Source organism: Ranitomeya variabilis, chromosome 3 (genome assembly GCF_051348905.1).
Source record: "Ranitomeya variabilis isolate aRanVar5 chromosome 3, aRanVar5.hap1, whole genome shotgun sequence".
In the NCBI taxonomy this organism is placed as follows: domain Eukaryota; kingdom Metazoa; phylum Chordata; class Amphibia; order Anura; family Dendrobatidae; genus Ranitomeya; species Ranitomeya variabilis.
The window spans coordinates 211,712,210-211,725,458 of NC_135234.1; positions in this window are offsets into that span (position 1 = coordinate 211,712,210).

Sequence of the window (13,249 nt, forward strand, 5' to 3'; positions counted from 1 at the left end):
GGAGCTTTTGGCCATGAAGTGGGCTTTTGAGGAGTGGCGCCATTGGCTTGAGGGGGCCAGACATCAGGTGGTGGTATTGACTGACCACAAAAACTTGATTTATCTTGAGACCGCCAGGCGCCTGAATCCTAGACAGGCGCGCTGGTCATTATTTTTCTCTCGGTTTAATTTTGTGGTGTCATACCTACCGGGTTCTAAGAATGTTAAGGCGGATGCCCTTTCTAGGAGTTTTGAGCCTGACTCGCCTGGTAACTCTGAGCCCACAGGTATCCTTAAGGATGGAGTGGTATTGTCAGCCGTTTCTCCAGACCTGCGGCGGGCCTTGCAGGAGTTTCAGGCAGATAGACCGGATCGTTGCCCACCTGATAAACTGTTTGTTCCTGATGATTGGACCAGTAGAGTCATCTCTGAGGTTCATTCTTCTGCGTTGGCAGGTCATCCTGGCATTTTTGGTACCAGGGATTTGGTGGCAAGGTCCTTCTGGTGGCCTTCCCTGTCACGAGATGTGCGAGGCTTTGTGCAGTCTTGTGACGTTTGTGCTCGGGCCAAGCCTTGTTGCTCTCGGGCTAGTGGATTATTGTTGCCCTTGCCTATTCCTAAGAGGCCTTGGACGCACATCTCGATGGATTTTATTTCAGATCTGCCTGTTTCTCAGAAGATGTCTGTCATCTGGGTGGTGTGTGACCGTTTCTCTAAGATGGTCCATTTGGTTCCTCTGCCCAAGTTGCCTTCTTCTTCCGAGTTGGTTCCTCTGTTTTTTCAAAATGTTGTTCGTTTGCATGGTATTCCTGAGAATATCATTTCTGACAGAGGGACCCAATTCGTGTCTAGATTTTGGCGGGCATTCTGTGCTAGGATGGGCATAGATTTATCTTTTTCGTCCGCTTTCCATCCTCAGACGAATGGCCAGACCGAGCGGACTAATCAGACCCTGGAGACATATCTGAGGTGTTTTGTGTCTGCTGACCAGGATGATTGGGTTGCTTTTTTGCCATTGGCAGAGTTCGCTCTCAATAATCGGGCCAGCTCTGCCACTTTGGTGTCCCCGTTTTTCTGTAATTCGGGGTTTCATCCTCGATTTTCCTCTGGTCAGGTGGAATCTTCGGATTGTCCTGGAGTGGATGCTGTGGTGGAGAGATTGCATCAGATCTGGGGGCAGGTGGTGGACAATTTGAGGTTGTCCCAGGAGAAGACTCAGCTTTTTGCCAACCGCCACCGTCGTGTTGGTCCTCGGCTTTGTGTTGGGGATTTGGTGTGGTTGTCTTCTCGTTTTGTCCCTATGAGGGTCTCTTCTCCTAAGTTTAAGCCTCGGTTCATCGGCCCGTATAAGATATTGGAGATTCTTAACCCTGTTTCCTTCCGTTTGGACCTCCCTGCATCCTTTTCTATTCATAACGTTTTTCATCGGTCATTATTGCGCAGGTATGAGGTACCGGTTGTGCCTTCCGTTGAGCCTCCTGCTCCGGTATTGGTTGAGGGTGAGTTGGAGTACGTTGTGGAGAAAATCTTAGACTCTCGTGTTTCCAGACGGAGACTCCAGTATCTGGTCAAGTGGAAGGGATACGGCCAGGAGGATAATTCTTGGGTGAATGCATCTGATGTTCATGCCTCTGATCTGGTTCGTGCCTTTCATAGGGCCCATCCTGATCGCCCTGGTGGTTCTGGTGAGGGTTCGGTGCCCCCTCCTTGAGGGGGGGGTACTGTTGTGAATTTGGATTCTGGGCTCCCCCGGTGGCTACTGGTGGAATTGAACTGGTGTTTTCATCTTCTCTGTTCACCTGTTCCCATCAAGATGTGGGAGTCGCTATATAACCTTGCTGCTCTGTTAGTTGCTTGCCGGTCAACAATGTTATCAGAAGCCTTTCTGTGCTTGTTCCTGCTCCTAGACAACTACTAGATAAGTTGGACTCTTGTCCATGTTTGTTTTTGCATTTTTGTTCCAGTTCACAGCTGTAGTTTCGTTACTGTGTCTGGAAAGCTCTTGTGAACAGGAATTGCCACCCTGGTGTTATGAGTTAATGCCAGAGTTTTAAAGTAATTCCTGGATGGTGTTTTGATAGGGTTTTCAGCTGACCATGAAAGTGTCTTTTCTGTCTTCTGCTATGTAGTAAGTGGACCTCAAATTTGCTAAACCTATTTTCATACTACGTTTGTTATTTCATCTTAATTCACCGCCAATACATGTGGGGGGCCTCTGTCTCCTTTCGGGGTATTTCTCTAGAGGTGAGCTAGGACTGATATTTTCCTCTGCTAGCATTATTTAGTCCTCCGGCTGGTGCTGGGCATCTAGAATCAACGTAGGCATGCTACCCGGCCACTGCTAGTTGTGCGTTAGGTTTAGTTCATGGTCAGCTCAGTTCCCATCTTCCAAGAGCTAGTTCCTATATATGCTTATGCTATGTTCTCTTGCCATTGAGATCATGACAGGTCCCTGAACCAAGTGGTTCCAGGCCAACCCATATGTAGGCTTTGCTGACAGAGGTGTCCACATTCACCCAGGCATACAGACATTGGCCTTCGGTAAATGTTCACATTTGGACAGGGAGGTCAGGGACCCATCAGTTTAATGAGACCACCTTGACGATGGTTGATGGGCTCACACTATTTGATTAAATCAAATGCTGTGCAAAGCGTCTCTCAAATATTTTCCTAATGTTCAAAAGCCTTTTTGCTATTCATATTTCATGTATTTCATATTAGCCATGCTTTGGCACGATAGAGTGCAACCTTTTTTGTATATTTGTGTATGGAGGTAGCTGCTCCTGGTATGCACCTATTCACACTAGTTTGGATGTGCCAGTCGTTTTTCTGTCATTTCTTCATTAATAAATCGTTTGAATCATTGTTGAACCGCATGGATGCAGTTCTTCAAGCTCATGGAAGTCCCACAAAATATTAAATATGACTATAATAGCACCGCAACTTCGTTCACCAATGTTATGCAACATATATTTGTATTTTAAGTTAATTATTTGTTTAAATATCACATTACTTTCTGTGGGCGACAAAACTTTTGTCTTGCCAAAATCTGACCATTCTGTGTCCATTAACTGATCAATATTTCTGCATTGATGCCAATTTATTTTCTTAACCTAAACCACATTTTGGAGGGTTACAGCTTTCAAAAGAATAATTTATAAAACCAATGGATGAATTTAACATCAGGTTATAAGCTTTTATTTACATGACATGGATAAGCGACATAACTTCTGTCAGGGAGTGTACTTTGCATTGTCAAACACGCACAGCATACAGATGGCATATGGATGCCCTCTGTATGCTGTACATGTTTTTTACGGACCCAAAGACTTGTATTGGCCCTTTTTATCAATGTTGTCATAAAATAAGGACATGCCTGTGAAGCGGGGCCAGGGCATGTGTGTCGTTTGTTGTCAGCCAGAACTGAGTTCTGATTGCCCCACAACACCTCTTCTACTGTACACAGATGTCTGGTGGATTCGGTGGTGTGGTGGCGTACGTTTTTTACTCACTTTTGCTTCAGGAGCCATTGGTTTCAGCTACAAAACAAGACAGAAGACCTTGTGTCCAGGTTTACAGGTTCAAATTTACTGTGCAATTCGTTTACACATGGCTTCAGCATACAGATTAAGACTAGTGATGAGCGAATATACTCGTTACTCAAGATTTCCTGAGCATGCTCGGGTGTCCTCCGAGTATTTTTTAGATTTAGTTTTAGCTGAATGATTTACATCCCTTAGCCAGCTTGATTACATGTGGGGATTCCCTAGCAACCAGGCAACCCCCACATGTACTTATGCTGGCTAACAGATGTAAATCATTCAGATGCGGCGAAGAAAACTAAATCTCCGAGCACTAAAAAATACTCGGAGGACACCCGATCATGCTCTGGAAATCTCGAGTAACGAGTATATTCGCTCATCACTAAATAAGACAAAGTCTCTTTTTTTTTAATCATTTCATTTTTATTGATTATTTGATTTTATAAACAATTACATGCATTATACATAGTACAAACACAATAAACTTAATAAACAAGTTTAAAGTTTAAAGAAGTTTAAACCCTTAAAGTTTTTACAGTCCTATACCTACAGAGAAAAGACAACAAACAAATCGGGATAAGGAGTAAATAATGATGAAATAATATATAATATATAAAGAAGGCCAAAGAGATATATAATTAAAATAGCCTTTATTTGGTTATTGGCAACTGGCACTGCAGCATGTGCCTGTACTTGGAGAGATATAAAATTTAATTAAAATATAATAAATATCAGGACGGACAATAGTATATACAAACTGATGTAAGACATGGGATTAAGAGCACAATATACCCACAAACAAAATATAAAAAAATAAATATATATATATGTAGCAATATCTCATAGATACACAGCCATAGGGAAGAAAAGGCAAGTGTGCAAATATACAAAAATAGAAACAACAATATGTGACATCGACAGTTTGTGCTAATGTAAATACATGCTAAGTGCTAGTATAAATACGTGAAACAATAAATGGGGTAACCAAACAACCATGAGCTGGAGGCTAACATATGTATATACTAGCTGTTTCCAGCCAGCTAACGCTCGGCACGCTCATTGCTATCTAATTAACGCTGCTGGTGATTAAACTAAAGTAAATAATGACAACATTCAATAGCGCTTACGCAGGTGGTAAATTAACTTAAAATGAAGTTAATAACAATAATAATAATTAAAAAAGAGAATAATACTAATACATTTTATTCACAGTGTAAAATCAAAAGCAAACTGGATTCGTGTGGTAATGTGTGGGGACAGAGCTTCGTGTGGTAATGTGTGGGGACGGAGCCTCTTGTGGTAATGTGGGGGGACGGAGCCTCGAGTGGTAATGTGGAGGGACGGAGCCTCGTGTGGTAATGTGTGAGGATGGAGCCTCATGTGGTAATGTGTGGGTACAGAGACTCGTGTGGTAATGTGGGGGGACGGAGCCTCGTGTTGTAATGTGTGGGGATGGAGCCTCGTGTGGTAATGTGTGGGGACGGAGCCTCGTGTGGTAATGTGGGGGGCGGGATTATGTGTGGTAATGTGGTGGGGGGGCGAAATTATGTGTGGTAATGTGGTGGGAGGCGGGATTATGTGTGGTAATTTGGTGGGGGTGGAGCTACTGTGCAGAGGGCGGGATTATCTGTGGTAATGTGGTGGGAGGCGGGATTATGTGTGGTGATGGGGTGGGGGTGGAGCTACTGTGCAGGGGGCGGGATTATCTGTGGTAATGTGGTGGGGGAGCGGGATTATGTGTGGTGATGTGGTGGGGGGCAGGATTATGTGTGGTAATGTGGTGGGGGACGGGATTATGTGGTAATGTGGTGGGGGACGGGATTATGTGTGGTAATGTGGTGGGGGCGAGATTATGTGTGGTAATGTGGTGGAGGGGCGGGATTATGTGTGGTAATGTGGTGGAGGGGCAGGATTATGTGTGGTAATGTGGTGGGGGGGTGGGATTGTGTGTTGTAATGTGGTGGTGGGGGAGATTATGTGTGGTAATGTGGTGGGGGGCAGGATTATGTGTGGTAATGTGGTGGGGGGGCAGGATTATGTGTGGTAATGTGGTGGGAGGCGGGATTATGTGTGGTAATGTGTGAGGACGGAGCCTCGTGTGGTAATGTGTGGATACGGAGCCTCGTGTGGTAATGTGTGGGGACGGAGCCTTGTGTGGTAATGTGGGGGGCGGGATTATGTGTGGTAATATGGTGGGGGGCGGGATTATGTGTGGTGATGGGGTGGGGGTGGAATTATCTGTGGTAATGTGGTGGGGGAGCGGGATTATGTGTGGTGATGTGGTGGGGGGCAGGATTATGTGTGGTAATGTGGTGGGGGACGGGATTATGTGGTAATGTGGTGGGGGACGGGATTATGTGTGGTAATGTGGTGGGGGCGGGATTATGTGTGGTAATGTGGTGGAGGGGCGGGATTATGTGTGGTAATGTGGTGGGGGGGCAGGATTATGTGTGGTAATGTGGTGGGGGGGCAGGATTATGTGTGGTAATGTGGTGGGAAGCGGGATTATGTGTGGTAATGTGTGAGGACGGAGCCTCGTGTGGTAATGTGTGGATACGGAGCCTCGTGTGGTAATGTGTGGGGACGGAGCCTTGTGTGGTAATGTGGGGGGCGGGATTATGTGTGGTAATATGGTGGGGGGCGGGATTATGTGTGGTAATGTGGTGGGGGCAGGATTATGTGTGGTAATGTGGTGGGGGGATTATGTGTGGTAATGTGGTGGGGGGATTATGTGTGGTAATGTGGTGGGCGGCGGGATTATGTGTGGTAAGGTGGTGGGGGCAGGATTATATGTGGTAATGTGGTGGGGGGCGGGATTATGTGTGGTAATGTGGTGGGGGGGTGGGATTGTGTGTTGTAATGTGGTGGTGGGGGGGATTATGTGTGGTAATGTGGTGGGGGGGCAGGATGATGTGTGGTAATGTGGTGGGGGGGCAGGATTATGTGTGGTAATGTGGTGGGAGGCGGGATTATGTGTGGTAATGTGTGAGGACGGAGCCTCATGTGGTAATGTGTGGATACGGAGCCTCGTGTGGTAATGTGTGGGGACGGAGCCTCGTGTGGTAATGTGGGGGGCGGGATTATGTGTGGTAATATGGTGGGGGGCGGGATTGTGTGTGGTAATGTGGTGGGGGTGGGATTGTGTGTGGTAATGTGGTGGGGGGGCGGGATTGTGTGTGGTAATGTGGTGTGGGGCGGGATTATGTGTGGTAATGTGGTGAGGGGAAGGATTATGTGTGGTAATGTGGTGGAGGGGCGGGATTGTGTGTTGTAATGTGGTGGTGGTGGGGGATTATGTGTGGTAATGTGGTGGAGGGGCCGGATTGTGTGTGGTAATGTGTTGGGGGCAGGATTGTGTGTAATAATGGGGTGGGGGGCGGGATTATGTGTGGTAATGTGGTGGGGGGGCGGGATTGTGTGTGGTAATGTGGTGGGGGCGGGATTGTGTGTGGTAATGTGGTGGGGGGCGGGATTGTGTGTGGTAATGTGGTGGGGGGGCGGGATTGTGTGTGGTAATGTGGTGGGGCCAGGATTGTGTGTGGTAATGTGGTGGGGGGGCGGGATTGTGTGTGGTAATGTGGTGGGGGCGGGATTGTGTGTGGTAATGTGGGGGGCGGGATTGTGTGTGGTAATGTGGTGGGGGGGCGGGATTGTGTGTGGTAATTATTGTGTGTGGCAATGTGGTGGGGGGCGAGATTGTGTGTGGTAATGGGGTGGGGGCGGGATTATGTGTGGTGATGTGTGGGGGTGGAGCTACTGTGCAGGGGGCGGGATTAGCGAGTAATCACGATGCCTCTTATACAGTATATATAGATGTATGTGAGTAATAAATACTACCTTATACTACATGTATAATGTATCCGGAGCAATGTATAAGAAAAAACAGTGTGGTATGTGGGGTATATCAGAGGGGTGAAAATATGGTAATGAATAGAACAAATGTGATTGGTTTATAGTGATATACTCAGGACAAAAATATAGGGAAGGTGTAAAAAAGGGGGCAATGAAATAAAAGGCGGTAAGCAGACAGTAATTATAATGTGCCAATGTCCTACAAGAGAGTTATACCAAGTGTGGAAATGAAACAAATAAGCGGTTATACTATACCTGATAGAGTCCGTCTGTCCCTCCAAGTACAGAGCAAACCACTTTTTGTTTATTATTATTTTTTATTTGAGTAAATGCAATTATAGTTTCTGGTGGGTCAGCTTTTTACTGTGTACATTTTCTTACTATACCTACAGAGGTAGTCCATGCCAAACAAAGTTATCAATTTTCTCAAAATGAAGATTTTCCCAAAGACTGGTGAAACGTCATTATATACAGGGATTATACCAAAACTAGTATTGGTTGTATGTTCTCTAACGACATGTTTACAAACAGAAAATAATTGGTATCTATATGTCCTCAATATACACTATTTAAAAAGCTGAAATAGCCAACCGGTCTAGTATAGTTATTCTGAGTAGGTCCACAGACCACAGATGACACCCAGGGGTGACCGACCAGCCACCGTTCCCATATATTTATAAAGTTTTTTTTTTACTGAAGTCCTTTTAATGCAAGAACCTCTCTCCATGCATATGGTATTATTAATTTTAACTTTCAATTCCTCCAATGTTGGGGATTACGGTCTAACCAGTGCAATATTAACAATTTCCTGGCCAGAAACGGCAGTAGTCACAGAGGATCTTAAATCTACCCCCACCCCCAGAAGGCCCAGTATGCACACCCTAGGATAAAGTTGTATGTTTATCCCGAATATTTGTTTAATCAAGGAGGTCATCCCCACCCAGTAGTAGCCTATATCAACACATTCCCATAGCATATATATCAGATGGGTCCCATTCATCTCGGACATGAGTCTTCAGTCAGAGCCCCAATTTTAGACATAATATTAGATGTCTTATATACCCTGTGGATAAGGAAAATTTGGGACATTCTTTGGGACTGAGATAAAGATAGTATAGGTTGTTTCTAGTATTTCATTCCATTGTTCTTCAGATATGGGGCCATCATCCTCTTCCCACTTTGATCTGACCGACATGGGATGCTTATCTAGATATAAAGGTAATATCCTGTAAATATAGGAAATAATGCCCTTCATATTAGATGCTGTAGCAATTAAATCTAAGATATAGTGATTAGTGATATCTACCTTAGCGGTCTTAATTTGTGTCTGGAAGGCATGGTGAAGCGGCAAATACTGATTGAAGGCTCTATGTGGAATGGCAAACCCAGAGAGAATCTGATCAAAACTTTGGATTGATTCGTCACATATTATTTGGGTCAATAGCAAAATCCCTCTGTGCCACAGAGGGGAATAGTTTGTAAATCCCTTGATATGAAGAATGTCCTTGCCCCTATCCCAGATTTTGTAGATCAAATTTAGAGTGTGAACCGTTGACTCATTTTCCCTGAGAAAACCAGCCTCAAGAGCTAATAGTGGTATCTCCCATTTAGTGTCCTCCTTTATTAGCTGACCCGAAGCTCTACATTGATCAGTTGTACCCCAGCCCTGAAACTGCTGTAATTGCGAGGCTATGTACTATAACCAAGCGTTTGGAACTGCTAGGCCCCCTTTATCCTTTCCCTTTTGCAGAGTGTCAAGTTTAATTCTGGGTTGCTGTTTTTTCAAGATGAGTTCCGAAAGCAGCTCATGTATTTTATGAAAGAAAGATAAAGGATCCAAATCAGATTATTGTAAAGAAAATAAAGGAGTTGTGGCATTAGGATCATTTTGAAAAGATTACTTCTTCCCACTGGAGACATCGGGAGGCAACACCATGTATCCACCTTAGACCTAAATTTTAACAGCAGTGGGGCTAAATTCTGTGAATGAAAGTCCTGAGGGTTAGCAGAGACTATTAGGCTGGGTTCACATTCCGTTGGTGCAGTCCGTTCAAAGCATGTGTTAAACGGATTGCACCAACGCTAGTGCCTTTTCCAAGATTGTGTTATGCGATCGCGTTAGCATCTGGGTAACGGTGACGGACCCGGAAATGCTGCATCCCACGTCCGAAGGTCCGTCACAGAATGATGGCACATCACTAACTCATGCCAATTATGACATACATTTATTTAATCGTATGAACATATATTTAAAGCATCATATAAGAATAAATAAACGATAAACAGTGATTGAAAAGAACAAAGGAACAGAAATCAGAGTCGGATATAGAGATTTTCAATGTATGCGATAACATTGTCATTTCCAGTATAGAAATCATTAATCATTCTTGTCACCAGTATAAGATCTGAGGGGACATTCCTCGACAATGTGCTGAATTGTTTGACGGTCAGCTCCACAGTCACAGGCAGGAGAGTCAGATTTTCCCCACTTATGCATAAGATCTGCACAGACACCAAAGCTTGTTCTGATACGATTCAAAGTGACCCAGGTTTTCCTTGGCAGATTGAAGCCTGGTGGTGGATTTTGAAAGTAGGAAACGTTTGAGGCTCACCGTCTACTGCACTGACCCAAAGTTCACGCCATTTCTCTTCTAAATTCAAATCATGTTCCTACAGGGTAATTGCGGTTCGGATGTGTGGATGTCAGTTGTTGTATTTGAACATCTTGGATATTTTGATATATTGGGAGATTTTCATTATTCACTAATTTGGTGTATTCTTTAAGTAGGAGCTTTTGTCTTCTCAGATTTGCAGGTGCGATATGGCTCAAGACAGGTAACCAGTGGATGGGTGTAGGTCTGATAGCACCAGAAATTATGCGCATAGAGTTGTTCAACTGATTGTCGACTGCATTCACATGACAACTATTCAGCACAATATTCTGTGGCAGAGTACACCAAGGCAAGGGTAGACGTTCGCAAGACAGGTGTGGAGGAACCCCAGGAGGATCCGCAGAGTTTCTGAATAATATTATTACGTGCTTTCAGTTTCTGTGCTGTCTTTTCCAAGTGAGATTTGAAGGTTAGGCCTCTATCAAGAATTATGCCTAAATACTTGGGATTGAAGTTGTGTTTGACAAGTTGACCTTCAAAACGTACTTTGAGTTCAGTCTTAGCACTTGCGTTATGTAAATGATGGATTGGGCTTTAGCCTCCATTTTTGATGGATTGGGCTTTAGCCTCCATTGTCGAACATACTTTCCCATTACACTAAGATCTGTTAGAACCTCCTCTGCTTCCTCCATTGTTTTGCTCACTGTAGCAAGTGCCCAGTCATCGGCGTATCCAAATTTCCGTGATATTGTGTCAGGAATGTCAGCTAGGTACAAAGCAAACAGGAGAGGTGCCAGCACTGATCCCTGGGCCAAACCATTGTTTAAGGTTTTCTTACAACTGGTTGAATCACCCATGATAAGTTGAAAGGTTCAATTTGCAATCATATTATTCAAGAGGTACATAATTTTCTTACATGGAATCACCTTCAGAAACTTATATAGAAGTCCTTCCCTCCACACAGTCATATGCGGCAGAAAGATCGATGAACGCCACTGAAACCTTCTTGTTCTTTTGAAATTCAGCTTCAATTAAAGTTGTCAAGGCTAAAACTTGGTCACTGCAGTTTCGAGCAGGTCTAAAGCCGGCTTGCTCTATAGGTATTGAGTCAAAAATCTTTAAATTGATCTTGTTATAGATTAAGCGTTCTAACAGCTTGTAAAGGCAGCTCAATAAAGCAATGGGTCTATAGCTTGATGGATTATCTTCAGGCTTCCCAGGTTTTAACAATGCAATGATCTTGGCATGTTTTAATTTACTGGGGACTTGAGCATTCTCCATGATATCTGAGAAGAACTTTGCCAGCCATTTTTTTGCAAAAGGTCCACAATTTTTGAGAAAATCGGGATGAATCCCATCAAATCCAGGAGCTTTGTTACTTTTAGTATCAACAAGGGCAATTTCAATGTCACAAGTTGTAAAAGGACGGGAATATTCTTCAGTTGATGCCACAGATGATTTTAGTAGCTTAAACTTATTTTTAACTTCTATGGTATGAGCTCGGTCTTTAGGGGTTCTTGAGGTGTTCATAATGTGTGCTGTGATTTGATTTGGAGTTACAGCATTCGTTTTCTGTTTTGCTTTACGGTTTCCTTCTAGTTTTCTTAAAAGAGACCACGCTTTTCTACTGGACCTTTTAAAGTCCAAGTTCTCAACTGTTTCCATCCATTTGACACAACGTGCTGCATTCAGTTTGTTCAGCAACTCATCACCGATTTCACCATCTTCATTCTCAAGGAATTGTCTGTATAGTTGTTCACATTCATCAGTCCAGCCTGGAATGTATTGTTTGCGGAAGCCACGTGGTATTGATTTCTTTGCAGCTTTAATAACAGCTTTACAGAACCGCTCATAGTTTTTACTGATTGGAGGTGTCAAACCAATACACTTGTCAAGATGATCTGCAAACTTTTTCCAGTTGGCTTTAACAAAATTCCATTCAGGACGTGGGTACGAAGTTACAAGAGGAATGGATACTCCAACAGTGATGATGACAGGGCGATGCTGACTACGATGGAAATGTTTGACAGCACTCCGAGATGTAGATAAAGGTTGATTGTTTCTATTGCGTGATACGAAACATAAATCAGGGTTGTATCCTCTCTGCCAGGCTGCTGATTGGAAGGTTGGAAAATCCTTTGCATCAAAAACCAAGAATGTGTTGTGCATGTCAGACCAGTTTACCAGGTGCCCACCATTGTTGTCATTACTAGCATATTGCCAGAGCTCATGGTGACTGTTGAAATCTCCTATGTACATGGTAGGATGCGGATGGACATTGGTAACTTCAGTAGGCCATTGTACTGCAGGAGGCTTCTAAATATTAACCCCTTCACCCCCAAGGGTGGTTTGCACGTTAATGACCGGGCCAATTTTTACAATTCTGACCACTGTCCCTTTATGAGGCTATAACTCTGGAACGCTTTGACGGATCTTGGCGATTCTGACATTGTTTTCTCGTGACATATTGTACTTCATGTTAGTGGTAAAATTTCTTTGATATAACTTGCGTTTATTTGTGAAAAAAATGGAAATTTGGCGAAAATTTTGAAAATTTTGCAATTTTCCAACTTTGAATTTTTATGCCCTTAAATCACAGACATATGTCACGCAAAATACTTAATAAGTAACATTTCCCACATGTCTACTTTACATCAGTACAATTTTGGAACCAAAATTTTTTTTTGTGACGGAGTTATAAGGGTTAAAAGTTGACCAGCAATTTCTCATTTTTACAACACCATTTTTTTTTAGGGACCACATCTCATTTGAAGTCATTTTGAGGGGTCTATATGATAGAAAATACTCAAGTGTGACACCATTCTAAAAACTGCACCCCTCAAGGTGCTCAAAACCACATTCAAGAAGTTTATTAACCCTTCAGGTGTTTCACAGGAATTTTTGGAATGTTTAAATAAAAATGAACATTTAACTTTTTTTCACACAAAATTTATTTCAGCTCCAATTTGTTTTATTTTACCAAGGGTAACAGGAGAAAATGGACCCCCAAAGTTGTTGTACAATTTGTCCTGAGTACGCTGATACCCCATATGTGGGGGTAAACCACTGTTTGGGCGTATGGCAGAGCTCGGAAGGAAAGGAGCGCCATTTGACTTTTCAATGCAAAATTGACTGGAATTGAGATGGGACGCCATGTTGCGTTTGGAGAGCCCCTGATGTGCCTAAACACTGAAACCCCCTACAAGTGACACCATTTTGGAAAGTAGACCCCCTAAGGAACTTATCTTGATGTGTGGTGAGCAC